Source organism: Lactuca saligna, chromosome 4 (assembly GCF_052625555.1).
Source record: "Lactuca saligna cultivar CGN05327 chromosome 4, ASM5262555v1, whole genome shotgun sequence".
Classification (NCBI taxonomy): domain Eukaryota; kingdom Viridiplantae; phylum Streptophyta; class Magnoliopsida; order Asterales; family Asteraceae; genus Lactuca; species Lactuca saligna.
Window position 1 is genome coordinate 283768023 of NC_136420.1, and position 21445 is coordinate 283789467.

The following is a 21445-nucleotide window of genomic DNA, read 5'->3' on the forward strand; positions in this document are numbered from 1 at the left end:
CCCCGTATAGATCTATACATATAGTGTCGTCTTCCTATCGGAAAACTTCGGGCATAGTGTATAGCGTATAGAGTATCCCGTAGTGGATTAGTGAGTTGTCTCATGATTAGTGCATTCTCTTGTATTATAGTGTAGTAATCTTTCGTATAACTTGTATTGTATTTTCTTATTAGTGTATTGCTTCATAATATAGAGAATTATAGTAGTTTAGAGTAATAGTGGAAACAAGGGATAGAGTCCTTAACTATACGCATTATAGTTAATTTAGTGTATGTGGTTCTAATCAAGTAGTGATTCAGGTAATTAATGAATTAAGAAGTACTCATAATCTGTACTAATGTATGAGATATATAATTAAGAAATCAATGACAGTCGGATGGATAACTACTACCCTAAGTCCACAATCAAACAAGAAACAGGAAATAAGGCGAGCTATCGGTCCTAAGTCTTTCAAGTCTTACTTATATAAATATATTAGTTTGATTACATTCTTATAAAGAGTTTTATTTAACAAAAGTATTGCACGAAAGGAACATTAAAAAACTTGTTATTTAATCCAAAGTAGTTTTGAAGACAATTGATTTAGTTATAAAGCATAGTGATTAATCACATGTGATTTGAACTACAGGTTGTGAATCACATGTGATTAATTCTGAAATCTGAAAAATAGTCTTGTATAACTTTTCATAAACATGTATATTCAACTTGTATCTTCCCCCTAAAACATATAAAACATTTGAAAGGTTCTTTTAAGGGGTATGAACTCACCTGAAATCGCGGAAATCGGGTAAATCGGGTAAAAGTGTCGATTGAGCGTTTGGTACCCAATAACCTCTTGAGCACCTCCTAGGACCCTAATGTCATACGAAATATGTATTTTACAAGAAGTTAATCATCTTATGCTTTTCATTATAGTATTTGGACATTCTAGCATCGTTTTCGGGGTTTTAAGGCCTAGAAGGGGTTCCCGAGAGTGGTACAAAGTCATGAATGATTTACGGGAGGGTTCACGAGCTCACTCTTTTGGAGTTTATGGCCCAAAAGCCATCCTTTGGGAGTTTACGGCCGTAAACCCCCTAGGTTTGGCCGTAAACTCTTGTGGCACTCCAAAGTGTATGTTTAAGGTCTTATTTCACTTCCTTGATTTAGTGGTATGTGTCTTGGACTATTTTAAGGGATTAAACATCATAATTTGTGACATTTTTGGGGAGTTTACGGCCAAGACTTGTTCTTGGGCCGTAAACTCTTGTAAACCCTTCAAGATGTATGTTTTATTGGTACAACAAAGTCTCATACACCTTAGATAAATCCTAGAAGGCCATATAGTGAGTTTGGGACAATTTGGCATATATTTTTGGGGAGTTTACGGCCCAAGAACACCCTTGGCCGTAAACTCTTCATTTTGTGTCCAAATGTGAAGTTAAATGGTACAACACACTTCCAAAGGCCTTAACTAAATTCCTTACAAGCACTAGGGTAGTTTAGGGACTTGTTTGACACAAATTTTTGGGTGTTTACGGCCCAAGCTTAAGCTAGGCCATAAACTCCTCATTTTGTCCTCAAATGGAGTTGTTTGATGCATTTAAGTGTTCCTTAGCGTCAAGTCCAATTTACCAAACATCTTAGAAGAGTTTTTGGGACTTTAAACAAGTGTTTTTGGGGTGTTTGAGGTGTTTACGGCCTAAGCACATGCTTGGGCCGTAAACTCCTTTTTACATGTCTAATCCATGTGTTTTAGTGTCCAAACCCTTCTAGATACATGCCTTAATTAGTATACTAGCTTAACATGAGGAAAAACTTGATCTTTGGCATGATTTTGGGGGTTTACGGCCTAAGGAGCTTCTTAGGCCGTAAACTCCTTTATGGTCCTTGATTCTCATGATTTTGGACTCTAAAAGCAGTAAAGTATGATTAGATTAAGTTAGGGGATGAATCCTTACGTTTGGAAGTCGGAAATTCGCGAATTTGGAGTCGATTTCGGGTCTAGAGAGAGAAAGTAGTGAGAGAGAGGTGTAATTGTGGTAAAAGAGTCCAGTTGAAGTGTTCAAGTGTTTTTATATGTCTCGGGTATTGTACCCGATACACGGCTACTCGATGCTAAAGTTTAACGGGGTTAAAACTTTTTTTACCCGGGTGAAGTGGTTGAAACAGTAATACAACTCTATTATGTTAAACTAGATTAACACGTATGAGTTATATTACTTATAATGATATTAGGACATGCATATAATTAGATATTCGGATATTAACGATTCCAAATATTACATAAAATAACGTACGTTAACGTATTCCGTTAGTGAAAATGGGATTTGTAACGGGAATAGATTTAGGGTTGTCACAACCAGTCATATTGTAGACTCGGAGAGTGGACCAGGTGGGTTGAAGGCCCGGTGCGGGCGGACCAACCACACTGCGGACTCGAGGGACATGACTAGACTCAGAGGGTGGACCCAGTGCACTGAAGGCCCGATACGGCGGACCAGTCACACAGTAGACCCGATATGCATGGTTGTTCTGTGATTCGGCTATGATATGACATGTTATATGTGTATGGTATATGTGGTTGGTATTTTGGGGGTATGACTAAGCTTTCGGGCTTACAATTGTGGTTTTAATGTTTTTCAGGTTCTTCAGGAGACCGTGGCAAGGCGAAGGCATGATCGTACCGCTACTCGTGTTTATGTTTATGACATGGTTCTGGGAATACTCTGATAATAAATGTATTGAAAACCTTTTTGTAATAACATTATTAAAATCGGTTGTTTTTTAAAAGTTTAAATTTTGTTGAAATTTTTGGTCGTTACAAGTTGGTATTAGAGCCTTGGTTTGAGTGAATTGGGGGAACATTCGTTTGAATCCAGTCTCAAATCAAGGAGAGTTTTTAAAAGAGAATTTAAAATGGTTTTCAAATTATGAAAAAGAAGGACGCGGAGGTACGATCAGCCGGAGCCAGTAAGTAACCCCAAAATACCATACATGATATTTGTTTTCGAGCTTTGATAGAACATCATGCTAGTACTAGGCTAGGGATCTTCAGGATTTCATGATAATGTTGCCTGTTTTATGATTCCGGCTAGCCTAGGGTCTCCTTCTGTATGAGGTTTTCAGTGTTCCTCTAGGAGCGACGATTGAGCGCTTGCTATGCATATTTGTCACTAGGGTGTTGTGGTAGTACTTCATACAAATATGGGTAGGTGTGGAAGGTAGTATGGGCCCGTACTACTGAAAGCACAGGACCCATACGCGTATCATGGAAACCATGACCTCTAGGGTTGGGTTGAGAGTTGGTTCCTGGGATAGTGGGAAATGTCTGAGATTTTGTGGTTTATTTTTAGTATGGAGATTTCGAGGCATGCTGGGAGTGGATCCGGGTCAGGATCAGGAGCAGGATAGGGAGTTCCGGGCGGGTCAGTACCGCCCGAGGTTATCGGTCAGATGAGCACGTGCAATTTGGATACGAGGATTCGTGAGATCTTGCATGATGAGGTTGCTGCGTTGTTCCGGGCCGAGCTGCCGGAACTGTTTGGGTCGATCAAGACCACCATGGTGGAGTATTTTGATGAGAGCTATGCAGCTCTCACTGAGACGGTTGCCGTGGCGGCTATAGCGGCTGTAGCAGCGGCAGGGGGAGGAGATGGTAAAGGTTTCCAGTATCGGGACTTCGATAATACGAAGCCTCCCACCTTTGATGGAGTTCAGTACCCGATCGTTGCTATGAGATGGTTATCGGACATGGAGGGGTGTTTCTTCACGTGTTCATGCCCTGCTGATCAGAGTGTGAGGTGTGCTCTGAACCTATTAAGGCTCGGGGCAAAGGATTGGTGGAGATTGATCACGGGGTCATATTCGGATGCGCAGAGGGCCGCAGTTTCATGGGATCAGTTCAGAGAGATGATTAGCACTTGTTATGTTCCGCAGGTTCAGAGGGAGAGATTGGCTCAGGAGTTCCTTGAGCTGAAGCAGGATTCGGAGTCGGTGACGGAGATCACCAGGATGTTTACTAAGAGGGCGATGTTTTGCCCTGAGTTCGCTTTGGAGCAGGCTCAGATGTCCCGATATCTGAGTATGCTAAAGAGAGATATCAGACAGTTTGTGTCCACGCAGAGGTGCGAGACCTTTTTAGAGTTGCAGGAGGCCGCCAGGCGGCGAGAGTTGGAGATTGAGTTGCAGTTGCGTGAGTTGAGGCAAGCTCCGATGCAGTCACAGCCGGCATCGAAACGGTCCAAGACCGTTGATTCCAGGGTGGGAGATCAGAGCAGCCACGGTTGCAGGAAGTGTGGGAGGGGTCACACTGGAGTTTGTAGGTCCAGTGGTGCATGCCGCAAGTGCGGAAAGGAGGGGCACTATGCGCGGGATTGTCGGCAGGCAGCCCCGGGTGGGGATTTGAGGATCTATTATCATTGTCATTAGGTTGGGCACTTGAGGGTCAATTGTCCACAGCTTGCTGCGGGACCGGTGCAGGCTCCAGCACCGGCCACTTTGAGGATCACGGGTGGAGGTCAGGGTGGAGCGGAGCCCCCAAGGGCTCAGGGTCGTGCTTTTCAGCTTACAGTAGAGGAGGTCAGAGTAGTGCCGGATGTAGCTGCGGGTATGTTCCTTTCTTGATATCTTGTTATCTTGTGATTAATGTGGAGTATTATTATCTGCTAGTCTCGTTATGTGGTTTTCGTTTTGGTATCCGTTGTTCCTTGAGGGTTTGGTATGGTTATGGGTTAGTGTTTAGGTTTTCGTTGGTTATCATTCATGAAGGTTATTAGTGGAAATATGGCATTGGTCTAAATGATGGGTAGCATCTGCAGTCTGAGGAGTGGTTAGTTGAAGATTGAGTTTCTTTCGAGCGGGATGATCAGTGTGGAAATGTGATTTTGTGAAGGTTGCTAGTGCTAGTGGGAATCAGTCCGCGTGTAAGTGTTGGGTTTTGTGCAAGGTTGTTTTGGGAGGTCGGTGATATCGACCGATGGTTGATAGTCGGTGCTCTAAGTGGGGGAGAATTGGAAATTCTCCGGATGGTCGATAGGCATGAGAGATTGTTTAGCTGCTTGGGATTCAGCAGTGTTTCTGTCAGCCGAGAGCAGGCTGGTATGAGTGAGTGGTAGGCGTGCGGGGCGGGATATAGACCTATGGTATTGATTGTGGAGGGTCTGGGATCAGGCCGGGATCGAGTATGTATGATGGAGATAGAGTTCGGAACCCCTAGAGGGCTAGAACAGTATGCATGGGAGGATTTCCCGGAGAGATAACTCGGAGTGATGAATGCTAGTTGAGCGGTTCGGATAGACTGAAGACCGGTAGGTGTACTATTCAGACCGAAGGCTCGGAGGACGGTCCAGCCAGACTGAAGGCCCTGGAGGGTGGTCCAGATTGGCTGAAGGTTTTGAGAGTGGTCCAGATTGGCTGAAGGTCTAGTAAGGCGGACCAGTCATGTTGAAGACTCTGCAGGTATTGTTAGACCGGTTCGAGGAAAGGGGTTGAGTATGTAGTGATGTGTTAGCATTAGAAGGTCTGACCCCGGGTATTGTTCTCGATTGGTGGAGATGGTGCATGGACTCGAGAGTCCTTGTGAGCAGATTCAGAGCATGTGTGTTGTATGGATAACGGTTATGCTATAAAGGGAGTGGTGTAGCGTTGGGCGAGCACCGTGGCACTTGTCGTAGTGACAAAGCGGCCAAGTGGATTCCTTGGTAAGGAAAGAGAGCGGAATGTAGCTCCGAGAGGGAGTGTAAATTCACGGAAGTGAAAGCAGCAGCGCAGAGTTAGGATTGGAGTGGTCCAGTTATAGTGATTGAGCAGCGTAATTGCGACCGTGGTATGGGATCACATCCGGGTGGGATGGTTGCAGAGGCTCGGCGGGGATGCATGGATGGAATCTCGGATTTCCAGTTAGACTTTGTTTTGTGGTGGGGATTCACCCTGAAGGATGTTTGGCAGTGTCATCAGTGTATCGAGTTTTTCCTAACCCGGGGACACTAGAGCCAGTTCAATGTGGTTATGAGATTGCGGTGGAGGACTTGTGGGAGTTGCTTTGAGGGTGAGGCATGTGTCATCCTGTCATCAAGAAAGGGATAGTTGGGTTTCAGGATTCGTTGGTTGTGTCTTAAGGAACCTGGTCCGGTGAATGCCAGGCGGTGCATTGCGGGGGTAGTTCTGGAGTAGAGTTTTCGCAGGCTTCGAGGACGAAGCCTAATTTAAGTGGGGAAGAATTGTAACACCCCGTTCTTAAAGTGTTTAATTATGAGTCCCTAAGATTTAAGAGGAAGAGTAATTTTGGTCCTTTTATGGGAAATGGGTTTTATCTGAGAAGGTTTCGGACTGGTGTATGTTGTTAGAAGCATAGGGCTTCTCGCCACCCTCGTCTGAATGTAAAGTTATTTGGGAGCGGGTTTAGAGTAGAGGAGTTGTGGAGTTTTAAAGATGATAATTGATTATAGATCTTAACGAAAAAGTGGAAAAAGGGGATCCATGCAAGCCATGCATGTGTTTTAGAGTTTGGCTGGGTACGCTAGCGTAAGCTGGACGTACGCCCAGTGTAGTGAAGGGAGATGTGCAGGGTGGCAAGGTGAGTACGCCCAGTGTACTAGAGGTACGCCCAATATACTCTCAGAAACCCCAAACCCTAAAATTAGGGTCAGCCACTATATAAGGAACATGTTGGTTCATACCCTAGCCTCCATAAGCTCACCCTTAACCTCAGGAACCCTAGAAACCCGTATTCCCTCCATTGTTGGGTGTGTTTGGCCTTGGAAAGCTCCTTTTTGGCAAAAGAAAAGCTAGTAGAAGAAAGGAGAAGTGGTCAAAGAAGGAAAGGAGCGATTGGAGCTTGTCGATCTAGAGAGATATCATCCTTTGGAGCTTATTTGAGGTATAAAGCTTCTTGCTTGTCAATTATTTTGCATAGATCTAAGTGTTGTGAAGTTTTAGCATGTTTCTTGTCCCAAAAGTCCTCATCTAGATTCATGCTTTGTGTTGGCCGAGATTATCTGTCCTTTCAGACCTTTGGAGAGGTCTTGAGGGAGAAAAAATGAGGTCCCAAGGGCTGTGGTTGTTCAATGTGTGAGATATGTACGGATTAATGGATTAAGACCTTGGATTAAGAGCTTTATGGACGTCCCAAGTAATAAAGTTTGAGACTTTATGAATCTTAGGCATATTTGGCCTAGGGATCTGAAGTTTGGGCTTAAGAGCTTAAGCCAATAAGAAGTTATAAGGACTTAATGAGTGGCAGGGTTACGACCCGCGTAGCACTTGAGTACGACCCGCGTAGCTGGCTAGTGCCCTGATCCCTAGTTGTGATTCATCGTGTACGCCCCTCGTACCAAGGAGGGTACGCCCAACGTACTTCCCCTGATTGGATTTTAATGTTGGGCCTTAGAGTTTGGGCTATTTGTGTGTTGTTGGTTTATGGGCCATGACTGGAAATTTTGGATAGAGTATTTTGGGCCCAATTATTATTATGGACCTTGGATCTAGGCCAATTTGGTGAGTTGGGACCAATTTGGTAAATTGGGCCAATATTGGACTTTGTATAGGATTTGGACTTTGGCCTTGGCCTGATAAGTGAATATATATGCTTGGCCTAATGGGTATTTGTGCTATGTGGGCTACTTCGGGATTTGCGGTGAGTTGGTGATTCGAAAATCTGCTTCTTCAGTTCAGAGTATTAGCAATCGCAAGGTGAGTTATCGTCACTATATCAATAGGGTCTAAGGCACCAAGGCCGACCCTTTATCGGATTGAGATCCGGGTATTTGTTGTTATGCTATTGCTTTGATATGTTTGCATCCTGGTAGTTAGGATGGTATATGCTAGTGACCGGTTAGGTCGGTATCCTGGTTAGGATGATGATATGTTATGTGATCTGTTTGATCGACTTGTTGACTGTGAACTGTTATATGATTGTATGTTTATGTGCACATGGTTGTTTGGACTGGAGTTGGGTTGAGGCGGATCCTGCTTTGTGCTGTAGACCAAGATACCCAGGGCGAACCGGTTGTTCCGAAGGCCCAACGAGCGGTCCGGATAGGCTGTAGGCCCCATGAGGGCGGACCAGACGTGCCGAGGCTCGAAGAGTGGACCAGGCCGACTGAAGGCCCAATGCGAGCTGACCATTCATACTGTAGACTCAGAGAGTGGACCAGGTGGGTTGAAGGCCCGGTGCGGGCGGACCAACCACACTGCAGACTCGAGGGACATGACTAGACTCAAAGGGTGGACCCAGTGGACTGAAGTCCCGATACGGCGAACCAGTCACACAGTAGACCCGATATGCATGGCTGTTCTGTGATTCGGTTATGATACGACATGTTATATGTGTATGGTATATGTGGTTGGTATTTTGGGGGTATCTCACTAAGCTTTCGGGCTTACAGTTGTGGTTTAATGTTTTTTAGATTCTTCAGGAGACCGTGGCAAGGCGAAGGTGTGATCGTACCGCTCCTCGTGTTTATGTGTATGACATGGTTCTGGGAATACTCTGATAATAAATGTATTGAAAACCTTTTTGTAATAACATTATTAAAATGGGTTGTTTTTGAAAAGTTTAAAATTTTGTTGAAATTTTTGGTCGTTACAAGTCACATGTCGATACTGTTTTAAGAGATTATGACCAAATCTAAAGCAAGACTCCAATATGTTAGCCAATTTATCCAAAGTGGGGCATTGACAGATGGCGAATCTGTAAAAATTATGAAATTTAATTACAATAACCGGTTTATTTAATAATTATTTAGCTTAATGACACCTCGCAAATACAATACAGTTATAAATTTCAGAAACTTTTATATATCCAATTAAAATTAGTTTTACTAATAATAAGGTTATCGATCTTACTTTCTCAACAGCTTTAGTGATTTTGAGATGTGGAGAGTCTGATTCCTTTTGAACATCTTCTTCAGAGATGGAAGTGAATTGTGCTTCAAAGTACTTACAAGAATTTACAACTTGATAAAACTAAAAGGGTATATATGGAAATACCAATATAAACATGTTAAAGTACCCTAATAGCAATTCTATGGAAGCTGAACCATATCCAAGCTGCAACGAATAAGACAACAGTCGTTAATTTACTATTGTGAGTGATAGATATTGGAAATAAATATCATAGTAAAACAAAGACACACACCTTCATTGAATTTGGATGTGAGAAAAAAGTAATTTGGTGGCGTATTTGTAAAAAAAAATATTGGAGAAATAGCGTAAAAATAGTTGAAAAATGTTTTATTGTGCAACTTAAAAGACACCACCCACATCTGCCGACTTCATCACATATTACAATAATACCCTCGTTAGTAATCTTGACATAGAAAAAAAATTTAAAAATTACTCACCAAACATGGGGATGTTGCATACTTTGCAATATCCATGAACGACCAACCTCTACCTCCATCGTGCGAATAACCTCTTCAACCTAGTGATTACATTACAAATCATAATTAACATAAATTAGACTAAAAAATTAAAAAATATATATATATACATCAAACATTCTTGGACACAAAAACACAAAATTTGCAATAATTGTGACCTAATCATTAGAAACTTGTAAACCAAATACTTACTTCTTCTCCATCTAAGAAAGTTTGATCTTTGTCTATCTTTCCATTACCACCGGACAGTGTAAGCATATACTCCCAAATCATGTTTCGTTCCTCAATCGCTTCACATGTTTAACAGTCCCAGAAGCTAAAATTACGTGTGACAGACAAAAAGAGTAGATACTTATATTTTTACATCATACTAAAATGGGTTAAAGTTTGAGTTGGATACCATTCTGTGAGCTTCATAGTGGGTTGAAATGTAATCTTAAGTTATTTTCTGGATGTTTTCAGCAGGTCCAAGAATGGTCCTTCTAAGGGGGCGTGTATTGGAAAGCAGTAGAATGCAAATGATCAAAGATTACTTCTTCTGTTTGTGCTCTCATCTGAAATAACATATACAATCAGTAAAACAGCTGATACATGATTATCCTATAGTTGTAGTTGGAACTGAGTGTTGAATCTAATCTTAGCCTACAAACCAAACTGAATCAAGGCAAATAAAAATGCAAACACACAAACCTCTTCCGTCTTATGTAGAATAATACCACGCTCACGATTGATCAATGTTTTATCAAAACTCAAGTTCTGCAATGCAATATATCTGATCAACCCCATTGTTCCCTTCTGTCTGAAATTATGACCTTGCATTAATCCATACCCCAACGGCAGCCGTCTGGGAGGCTAGATTAGACTCAGTGGAAACACAGAGACCGTTAAGAAGAGTGAGTCTGTGCAATTTCTACTTGGGAGTTTCATTCATGGCGCTCATGTGACAGTTGCATTAGAATACACATACAGACAATGTATCAAACAACTTGTGTGCAAGAAACACAAGAAATTCAAGAAAAATGTGATATTACCTTGGGAAAAAAAATTGATTCTCAAACATCATAAAGCATCATATGTGGAGATATAATGAAAATATTAAAAAAAACAATTGGCCAAATTTGTGGTGTACAGAACTCAACTAAGTTTTCATAGAGAAGATTCACCTGATTGAAGGAATCAACAACTGAAAATCAAGGATCATAGATGAAAACTCAAGAAAAATAGGGAAGATGCGACAACCTTCTATGAATCGACCCTTCAGATGGAAAATCTTACTGGTAAGGGCTTCAACAGAAGCCTGAAAATCCAGATTGTGGGACACACGACGACAAATCCTCGAAACGGTCGATCGTTCATGGCAGACTTACTGTGTGGAAGAAACCCAACTCAGTTAATTTAATAAAAAAGAAGTTGTGGGAAGATAAGAAAGTGTAGATGATGCGAGAGAGGAAAAAAGGAGACTTTCTCGCCATGTATCTGTTGGGAGGAAGCTTACCTGCTCCAAAGTCCTCTTCAGTCGCCTGGACCAAAAATGAAAAGGGTGGCGGAGGTGCATAGCTAACAAATAGAAACAAATATGCAAGGAAAGGCTAACTTGATGTGAAGGCGGTGCTGAAGGATCAAGAAGAATTAGATCGACTGGTTGGATAGTAAGGCGGTGGACTAAACGTGACTATCCCAAAAGGAAGAATCAAGTAGAGACGACGCATGAGAGATGGAAGCGATCTGTAACCATCGCAGAGCTAAAATAAGTTGATGCGAAGGAGGTGCTGAAGGATGAAGAAGAAGTAGATCAACTCGTTGGATAGTAAGGCGGTGGACTAAACATGACTATCCCAAAAGGAAGAATGAAGATAATATGAGAGGGTGAAGAACAATCGAGAATCTGGTGAAAGCGGTGGAGCGGAAACCCTTAAATTAATCAAAACAAAGAAAAGAAAGTAATAAATTAAAATAACGGAATAGAAGACAAACAAAAGGATATGATATAAATTAATTAAAGAAGTAGAGGGACCAGATATGTAAATTAAGGGACCAAAGGTGGACAAACTATGCCAATTTTACTGTTCTTTTCCTTCACAACTTTAATATATATATATATATATATATATATATATATATATATATATATATATATATATAAATATATATTTTTCTAAATGTACAAATATTCAACTAAATCACGGTTCATGACCTATATATATATATATATATATATATATATATATATATATATATATATATATGAAGACTAACTATTACCAAAAAAAAAAAAATCACATTCAATGTCTTACAATACACAAAAGAAACACATATAAAAAGAAAAACAACTCATGACCATTTGATAAGTTTGTCTCACTGCGCTTTAGTATACATCCATATGTTAGCTATGATATTAACTATTTAACATTATATTGAAATTAGTAATTCAACTTTTTTGCATAATGTAACACTCGGTTTTGGATTGCTTTATTATTCGGGGCTATAGCCCAATCATCAGTTATCATGAGGCTTAAGGACTTGGGGAAGAAATGGTTTGGCCCTTTTTGGATGTGGGAGTTATGATTTAAGTGATATAAGTGTTCGATGGTGTTTTCGGAGCCCATGAGTATAATCTTAATTTGTTAACTCGGTCCTGTATGAATTTTGGGTTTTTGTTCTAGATGTTTTAAGGAGAGGGTAGGTTGATAGAAGTTTAGGGTTTCTCGTCACCTTTCAGTGGATATAGAGTTCGTTGGATACAGACTTAGGACGAAGGATCTAGGGTCGAGTAAAGTTCTAAGTGTTGGAAGGTCATCTAGTATTCGGGGCGTACTAGATGAGTATACAGGGCGTAGTGGGTAAAGTGGTCATTCGTGAGTATGTCGAGCGTAATAATGGTTATGCTGGGTGTACTCCCTTCGAGCCAAACCCTAATTTTGGGGTTCTTACCCTTATATCATTATAACCTTTCTTTGGGTCTTTTTAGTTAGCCTCCATATCCTTTCATCTATCTTAAAACCCAAGAGTGCCTTAAGTAAGTCTTGGAGCTTAGGGAAGTGTTTGTGGTGGCTTGTGTAAGAGAAGGAGAAGGTTCATGACTCACTATTTTGAAATGATCTTAGAGATCCGGAAGTTGCATTATCATTTCCTGATCTTGAAGGTATAAAGTCTCTATCTTGCTCACTCTTTGGTTAGATCTTCTTTTTGGGGTTGTTCATAGTCCTTTTACCCTCTTTTGGTGGCTCTTGTGAGCTATGGTTGTTTCAGAGGTTTGATATTGTGGATCTGGACGTTTTAGGTGTCCCAAAGGCATAAAAATGTGATCTTTATGGTTCGTTTGGACTCATGCATGTGTTAAGACCTTTCATTAAGCTCTTTTAAGCTTTAGAGTCCCATATAAGATATGTATGCAAGTAGAGTTGCCAAATTTACGTAATAAGTCATCTATGGGAATCAGATATGAGAGTTTAGAACAAGGGCTTAAGTGATTAAGTGCTTTTTGGAGTTGGTTGGGGTTCAGAGGAGTACGACGGGTGTACCCATTTGGCATATTACGCGTACTGGCCCCAAAGGTTGTACACTGGGCGTACCAGCTGTGTATGTAGGGCGTATTTGACCAGATTGGGTTTTTGTGAATTGTTGACTTTTTGGGCATTTGACCATTGACCAGAGTGGACTAGGGTGGACCATTGGATATTTCGGGCGTTTTAGGATGTTGGGCCTTCTCGAGATAGGTCCATGATGGATTTGGGCCCAATTCGGATATTTGGGCCTTGTAATTTCTTTTCGGATTTGGCTGTCGCTTGGGCTTGGATTGCTTGGGGTTTTGTTCGACCAGCTCTGAACATGTGTTTTGGATTAGATAAAGTTATTGGGCTTTAGGGTAAGGCCTATGTAAGGGTTGGGCTTAATTTGGAAAATTGGGCCATAAGTGGGCTTTTGATGACTTTTGGTTTATGGGCCTTTATGATGGAAAGTTTGGGCCTTAGTCTTGGACCAAACTAGGTGAAGGGTAAGATGGTATTTTACCCCATTTATGGATTATTGGATTTGGCTTGGAACCTAATTGATAATTGGGTATTATTTGTTTGATAGCACAAGGATTCTAGCGGATCTGCAGTCAGAGATATTTTTGTAGGTTTAGCTGTTGAGGTGAGTCTCCTCACTGTACTATGGGTTGAAGGCACCAATGTCGGCCTATTTGGTTTATGTATTATCGGAAGACATAGGGGTGGCCCTTAGCAATTGTATGAAAGACCAGGAGGTGGCTGCTGGCAATTTGTATGCAAGACCAGAGTCTGAACTCTGGCAGTTAGTTGGTTAAGTAGTTGTAGATTATATGCTAGTTGTCTTTGTGATGCTTACATGGAAGACCAAGAGGTGGCTCCTGGTTCTTGTCTGTAAGACCCATGGTTTTGGATCTTGGCTTCGCAAGAAAGACCATGATACGGCTTATGGCATAATGACAAGACTATGGTTGGCACATAACACCTCCTATTGTATGTTTGATATGTATGGCTCATATGATATGTATGGTATGTGGTATTTCTTGGGTTTTAAGCACTACAATACCCCTATGGAGCACATGCAACCCTAGATGGTTTGGATCTGTGTTTTCTCTAACTATACATTCAATTTCAATTTTCTAAAACATACATCCTAACTAGCATCCAATAGAGGATAGACAACATAAAACTCATAGTTAAATGAATACCTCTTATGAAGTTTGAATTTCTTGGCCTTACAAAGCTTTAGCACCTCAAGTATGATGCCTCTAATGTGTCACAAATACCAAATGTAAGAGGAGACTTCAGAGAATAGGCTAGTTAGCTAAAAATAAATTATCACTCACTTAGAATGAATAGAGCCACCAATTTTGGCTCTAGGGGTGTGCTTTTTATAGTGTTACAATGGCTAGGGTTACATCCATGCAAACCCTAATGCACCATGAACCTTCATATTACATAGGATCCATGGGTGAAACCTCCATAGACTATCCATGGACTATCATATTGGTTTAGCCCATCATAATTAACCATGGATTATTGGCCCACACTATAAGAATCATTGATTTACTTAATCACCCCCTATATATTTAATTAGTCTCTTTTGATTACTAAATTAATTCCAAATTAATTTTTGACCAATACTAATTAGATAATATGATTTCTCAATTAATATATTATACTTATAATATGTTAATAAATCACAAATAGCCTTATTCTCAAAAGTCTATCCTATCAAATTGCACCAGTGAATGCAACCCAAAAAGACCATGCTACTATCAGGTCAAGTACATCCCAGTTATATTTATGGGCTTAGCCAGCTAATCCAATAGTTTCCCACTTGGACAAGTCTAATAACTATAACTGCCAATGCAACTTCAAAATCTGACCTAGCAATCGTAGCTTTCAAAAGTGGCTGTCAAACTCTAAGCTAGTCAGTGATGCATCCTTTAGATAAGGGATCATATATGATGGGATTTTAGCATTCTAACACTCCTATGGTGTAGATGCAACCCTATAAACCTTGGATACATGTTTTCTCTATTATACATGCAAATATTCAATATTCCAAGGTTTCATCCAAACTAGCATATTATGAAGCAACTATACTACAAGAATCTAGTAGAATGACAGACCTTTTGATGGAGCTTGAAGTCTTGAACCTTTAGGAGCCGAGTGCCTCAAGTGTTGCACCTCAAATGGTTCACATAACACCAAGAACCCTTGGAATAACTAGAGAATAACGATACTTACACCAAATCAGTTTTGCCCTCTTATGTATAATCACTAGTGCACGATTCATGAACCAATGACCTCTTTATATAGTGTAGAGATTAGGGTTACATTCATGTAAACCCTAATACCCATGACCTTTCATTTACATATGTTCCATGGGTTAAACACTCCATGTCCTATCCATGAAAGCTTAGCCCAACCTAAATGAACTTGGACCACAACACACACACACACACATACACACACACATATATATATATATATATATATATATATATATATATATATATATATATATATATATATAAGACTCCATATTTAATTAGTTCCTTTTTTATCACTAAATTAATTCTAGATTTATTCTTGATCAATACTAATTATATAATATGATTTCATATTAATATATTACAACTTATAATATATTAATATAAATAACTAATATCCTTTTTCTCATTTTGTCTATCCAATTGTTCCGATGCCATGCAACCCAAATGGACCATGCCAAGTCGGGTCGAATACATACCAATACTAGTTATGGGCTTAGACATCTAATCCAACAATATATTCCTCTGTCCTTCGAGATATCATGCGAACAAATACATGGAACATAGTCATACTTATTGTCCTGCAGTTTGTTTCGTGATTTCTGATTTGTCTGACATAGAACATAACTGAACACATCAATTTAGTTCTGACCGAGCCCGACACATAAGTCAAAACAAATCATCGAGGGGGCCAAGCTATTGCTTTAATCCTCTTAGGATAAAAGGACAAATAAACTTCGACATTATATGCTTTTACTAACTACTCATTAAATAAATCAAAACGATAACTTTATAACATGAAGTTACTAATGTGTTTTCGTATCATCAATGCACAACCAACTCATAGTCAACAACTCATATATCTTGGTTTGAAGACTATATGATATTATCATCTCACAATCACACATGATAAATTCCATTAAGTGATTCATGTGAGCATCGGTTTAATCCAATACTCAAATCTTATTTCAAGAGCACTCATGTATGGTGTAGCAAACTTTTTCTATGTCTAACACCTTAGACAATCTACAAGCTAACTCATGACAATCTAGCCTCATAAACTAGTTGCAAAGTATTATCGATTGTGTATAGTTTGAATAATCTTATTATTATGGAAGTCAAAACATGCAAGAGTGAAACAGTAGTAAATAATTGACACACGATAGTAACTTTACTTATAAATAAAACTCATTTTATTTAATCATCTAATGTCAATTACAATTTAGCTATTACAAGTTTGTAAACATTTTTTAATCACTTAAACTAATATCGTCTGTTAGCCTAATGACCATTGCATGTTGCAAGTGCCTAACCCTACTCGGTTCCTTCATAAGGGATCTGCTGGGTTGTCCTATGACGATATAGTCTTCACCAAGAGGTATCCTTCTTCTACTTGATGTCTTATGAACTGGTACTTTCTGTCAATATGCCCGGATGTAACATGATCTCTAGGTTCCTTAGTTAAGGCAACTGCCCCTTCATTATCGCAGAAAACTTGCACAGGCTCCTTTATGGATGGTACAAATCCAAGGTCTCTGATGAAGTTTTTCAACCATACACCTCTTTTGATTCTTCTCTCTCCGCTATGTACTTTGATTCACACGTTGAATCAACTACAGTTTCTTGTTTGGAACTCTTCCATTTCATTGCTCCTCCATTTAGGGTAAACACTTAGCCCGACTAAGAGTGCAAATTATCTCTGTCGGTCTAAAAAGCGGCGTCACGATACCCAATCACTCTTAAGTCATCATTCCCACCAAGGGTAAGAACCCAATCCTTAGTCCTCCACATGTACTTATGAATGTTTTTTACTACAGTCCAATAAGCTTTACCGAGATTCCCTTGATATCAACTGACCATGCTCTAAGCAAAGGCCACATCAGGACGAGTACAAGTCATAGCATACATGATTGAGCCAACCACAGAAGCATATGGTAGTCGACTCATCTCTGCTATCTCGGCCTCTGTAATCGGACTCTGAGTCTTACGCAGTTTAGTATTTCTTTGGATAGGAAAATCACCCTTCTTGGAGTTATCCATGTTGAAACACTTCAACACCTTATCCAAGTAGGTACTTTGACTAAGTCCTATTAGTCTTTTACTCTTGTTTCTCAATATCGTTATCCCTAGGATATAGGCAGCTTCTCCAAGGTCCTTCATAGCGAAATACTTCCTAAGCCAGGACTTAACCTCCTGCAAGGTTGGGATGTTGTTTCCTATGAGTTGTATGTCATCTACATACAACATCATAAAGCTAACTATACTCCTACTAGCTTTGAGATACACACATGACTCATCCTCGCTTCTCGAAAATCCATATTGTTTGACTTTCTCATCGAGACAAAGATTACATCTGCGAGATGTTTTTTTCAATCCATAAATGATGTCGCAAGCTTACACGCTCTATTAGGGTACTTTGCATTGACAAAACCTTGTGGCTGACACATGTGAACATCATCAGCCAACTTTCCATTAAGGAAAGCGGTTTTCACATCCATTTTCAATATTTCATAGTCATGAAATGCAATTATGGTTAGAATAACCCTTATAGATTTAATATTAGCTACTGGTGAGAAGGTCTCATCATAGTCAACTCCCTGAGTTTAAGTAAATCCCTTCGCTACCAGTCGCGCCTTATATATGTGTACTTTCCCATCAATTTCGGTCTTCTTCTTAAAGATCCATTTGCACCAGACTGTCTTACGACCCGATACATTGTCAACCTAGTTCCAAACTTGATTGTCATACATGGACTGGATCTCGATGTCCATTGCCTCTTTCCATTTAGCAGAATCGAGGCCTGCCATGGCTTCCTTGAAGTTGTTAGGTTCATCCAGATTTATCAATGTACTATCACTTATAAATGTATCACCTCCACCTGTTATATGAAAACCATATAAAATAGGTGGAACACTAACTTTACTGGAACGTCCCGTTGGTATGGCCTTGTCAATCGGTTCAATAGGAATTTCCTCCTCAGGTTGAGCGCTAGTGTTTGAGGTTCCTTCATCACTTAACTCTTGAAGCTCTTCAAGGTAAATTTGCCTCACACTATCCTCTTGTCATATTCGTTCGCTCTTTTGGAAACTCCTCTCCTTGCAACATAGATAACATTGTTACTCAGTCTACAGAAGAGATATCCAAAGGAGTTGTATGGGTAGCTTGTGAAAATACATTGCTCATTACGAGGTTCGAGCTTGTCGTAAGTCTTGCGTCTCTCGAAATCCTTGCAACCCCAAACTTTGATGTAATCCAACGAGGGAACCTTCCCTATCTACATCTCGTGAGGTGTTTTGGCAACCCTCTTAGTATGGACTAGATTAAGGATATGGGCGTCAGTCCCTAAGGCATACCCCCAAGATGAGATGGGTAACGAAGCTCGACTCATCATGGAACGAACCATGTCTAAAAAAGTTCGATTGCACCTCTCATCCACAACATTTAACTGTGGTGTTCTAGGTGGCGTCAACTGTGAAACCATTCCACATTCCTTAAGATAGTCTAGGAACTCGATAATAAGATACTCTCCTCCACGATTGAATCGCAACAACTTTATCTTCCTACACAATTGATTCTCCACTTCCTGCTTAAACTCTTTGAACTTTTCAAAGGTTTCTGACTTTTGCTTGATTAAGTAAATATAACCATATCTATTGTAATCATTAGTAAAAGTCATATAGAAGCAATTTGGATCCCTTGTGGCGGTCCTGAAGGGTCCACACACATCGGTGTGTATGAGGTCCAACAGACCTTCACCCCTTTCACAGGTACCAATGAAGGGTGACTTGGTCATCTTTCCAAGAAAACAAGATTTGAAAGTATCACCCGACTTCAAGTCAAATGATTCCAATACTCCATCCTTTTGTATTTGGGCTATACGCTTCTTGTTGACATGTCCAAGTAGAAAATGCCATAATCATGCCTTGTCCAAAACATTGGACGAATCAATATTCAACACATTATTTCCTAGGTTATCTAAAACCATCACAATTTCATATATACCATTACAAGGTAATGCTTCAAAATAAAATATACCATTATAATAAGCATTAATACTACCAACTTCATCACTAAAAGAAAAAGTAAAACCTTGTTTATACAAACTATGAAAGGAAATTTGATGCATCGTCAAATTCCAGCAAGAAGAGCAAGTTCTCAAAATCTAGTACAAAGAAGTCTGGAGGAGGTGAAGCCAAATGGTGCGACAAATGCAAGAAAAAGCACCATGGAAAATGTGATGGATAAGTCACTTGTTTTAAGTGTGAAAAGCCATAGCACTACGCCAACAACTGCACAACCAATAAAAGGGTGTGCTATGGATGCCACGAAGAACGACATATTTTGAAAGATTGCCCAAAGAAGAAGGATGTAGCAAAGCCTAATCTTCCGCCAAAGCCAAAAGTTAGAGCTTTCCAAATGACTTCGGAAGCCGAATAAGGATGCAACATTTGTCGCATCAAGTACCTTTCTAGTAAATGGATTGCCTGCCAATTTGTCGTTTGATTTTGGAGCGAATTACCTTTATATTACATACATTTGGTAAAAGACTAGCATTGCCTATAGAAAAGCCTCATGATGCCCTAGTTGTAGAAGTTGCTAGTGGCAAATTCATACCTGTTAGCGATTATATTAAGAACATTGTCATCGATATAAATGGAAATGAATTCCAAGAGAAGCTGTTACCTATTGAGTTAAATGGTTTCGACATCGTTCTAGGAATGGATTGGCTTAGCGCCGATGATGCCAAAATACTATGCAAGAAAAATATAGTAAGGGTAAACCCGCCTGGAAAAGATTAATTTATGGTGTACGGAGACAAGCGTAGAGTGAATTCTAGAATCCTTTCCCTGATGAAAGCCAAAAAATGTTTGTCTAAAGGATGTACATCATACTTGGAGTTCGTGATCGATGCCAAGAAGGAGAAGAATGAAATGCACAACATACCAGTGGTGTGTGAATATCCGGAAGTTTTTACCGAAAATCTTCCTGGATTGCCCCTAATAGACAAGAGGAGTTTAGAAAATACTTGTTACCAGGAACAACACCAATAGTGATAGCCCCTATATCGATTAACACCGACAGAAATGAAGGAGCTTATGACACAACTTCAGGAATTATTGGACAACAATTTCATTAGACCTAGTTCATCACCCTAGGGAGCTCCGATGTTATTCGTGAAGAAGAAAGATGGGTGCATGAGAATGTGTATAGATTATAGAGAGTTGAATAAGGCAACAATAAAGAACAATTACTTGTTGCCAAGAATTGATCACCTGTTCGATCAGGTGCAGGGTTCGAGCTATTTCTCGAAGATCGATCTTAGCTCAGAATATTATCAACTAAAGGTAAGAGAGCAGGATAATCAGAAGACTACGTTCAGTAAAAGATATAGGAACTACGAGTTTTTGGTTATGTCGTTTGGACTAACCAATGCTCCAACAACATTCATGGATTTGATGAACAGGGTTTTTAAACCAATCCTCGATAAATCCGTGATAGTGTTCATAGATGACAATTTGATTTACTCGAAAATCCAGGAGGAGCATGGAAAACACTTGCGAGCAGTGTTAGAAGTATTAAAGAAGGAGAAGTTGTATGCAAAGTTCTCGAAATATGATTTTTATACTCATGAAGTCCAGTTTTTGGGTCATGTGGTTAACCAAGAAGGGATTATGTGTAACGCCCGTAGATCCGGGCTAGTCAATTTAGAGGCAATAAGTGTCGAAAACGACTTTTCAACAAAATATTATTTATAATAAATAGCCATAACCAAGTTGTATCATATGTCTCAAGGTTTCCGTACATATAAAGAATGTCAAAATACGAGTTATAACGAGTAAGTTATGGCTCGTCGAAGTTTTATGGCAAAACCGACACGACACTTGGAAGCGTAAATAGTGAATTTACGATAGAGCGACTTTTAGCCTTTGCGATCTAAACAAAAGTCATAGAAAATGTTAAACCGAGAGTGTCCATAAGAAGAACGCCCAAATCTGACTTCGTATGAGGATGTTATGATTTTTCTAAGATTTGGCATAGTGGTGCATGGCCCGAAACTCGAATTTTAGTTCGAACAGTTTTTTTGGCTTACACGACCTAAATTAGAGTTGAAGATCTCATTAATAGGAACTCAACGGTAAAAAGGCAGACGAAAATGGAGTCCGTATGAAGGAGTTACAAATTCTTCGCGGTCATTTAACAGTCTAATCTCTTCCTACTGTTAAATTTAAGATCAGTCGAGAATTAGCCGATGGAGTAAAAAGGAAAGTTGTAGATTTTTTTACCTACGTGTGGATATAAATAACGTCAAAAACGA

The 21445-nt window shown here is 39.8% G+C and overlaps 1 long non-coding RNA gene across 12 annotated transcripts in view; it reads right to left on the reverse strand.

Moving 5' to 3' along the window:
- Positions 1–11270, reverse strand: part of LOC145043693 (uncharacterized) — a 32958-nt gene extending 21688 nt beyond the window's left edge. For 3 of the 12 annotated variants that reach the window (XR_013681117.1, XR_013681116.1, XR_013681115.1), the window contains exons 1-6: positions 10858–11269; positions 10053–10728; positions 9763–9916; positions 9555–9678; positions 9324–9403; positions 8827–9030 (exon numbers count right to left, since the gene is read on the reverse strand). This is a non-coding gene — a long non-coding RNA (uncharacterized LOC145043693). Of the gene's footprint in view, positions 1–768; positions 855–8656; positions 8672–8826; positions 9031–9102; positions 9253–9323; positions 9404–9554; positions 9679–9762; positions 9917–10052; positions 10729–10857 lie in introns of those variants that run through there. The other 9 variants (XR_013681121.1, XR_013681118.1, XR_013681126.1 and 6 more) reach the window with 8 other exon arrangements.
- Positions 11271–21445: the final 10175 nt, after the last annotated feature.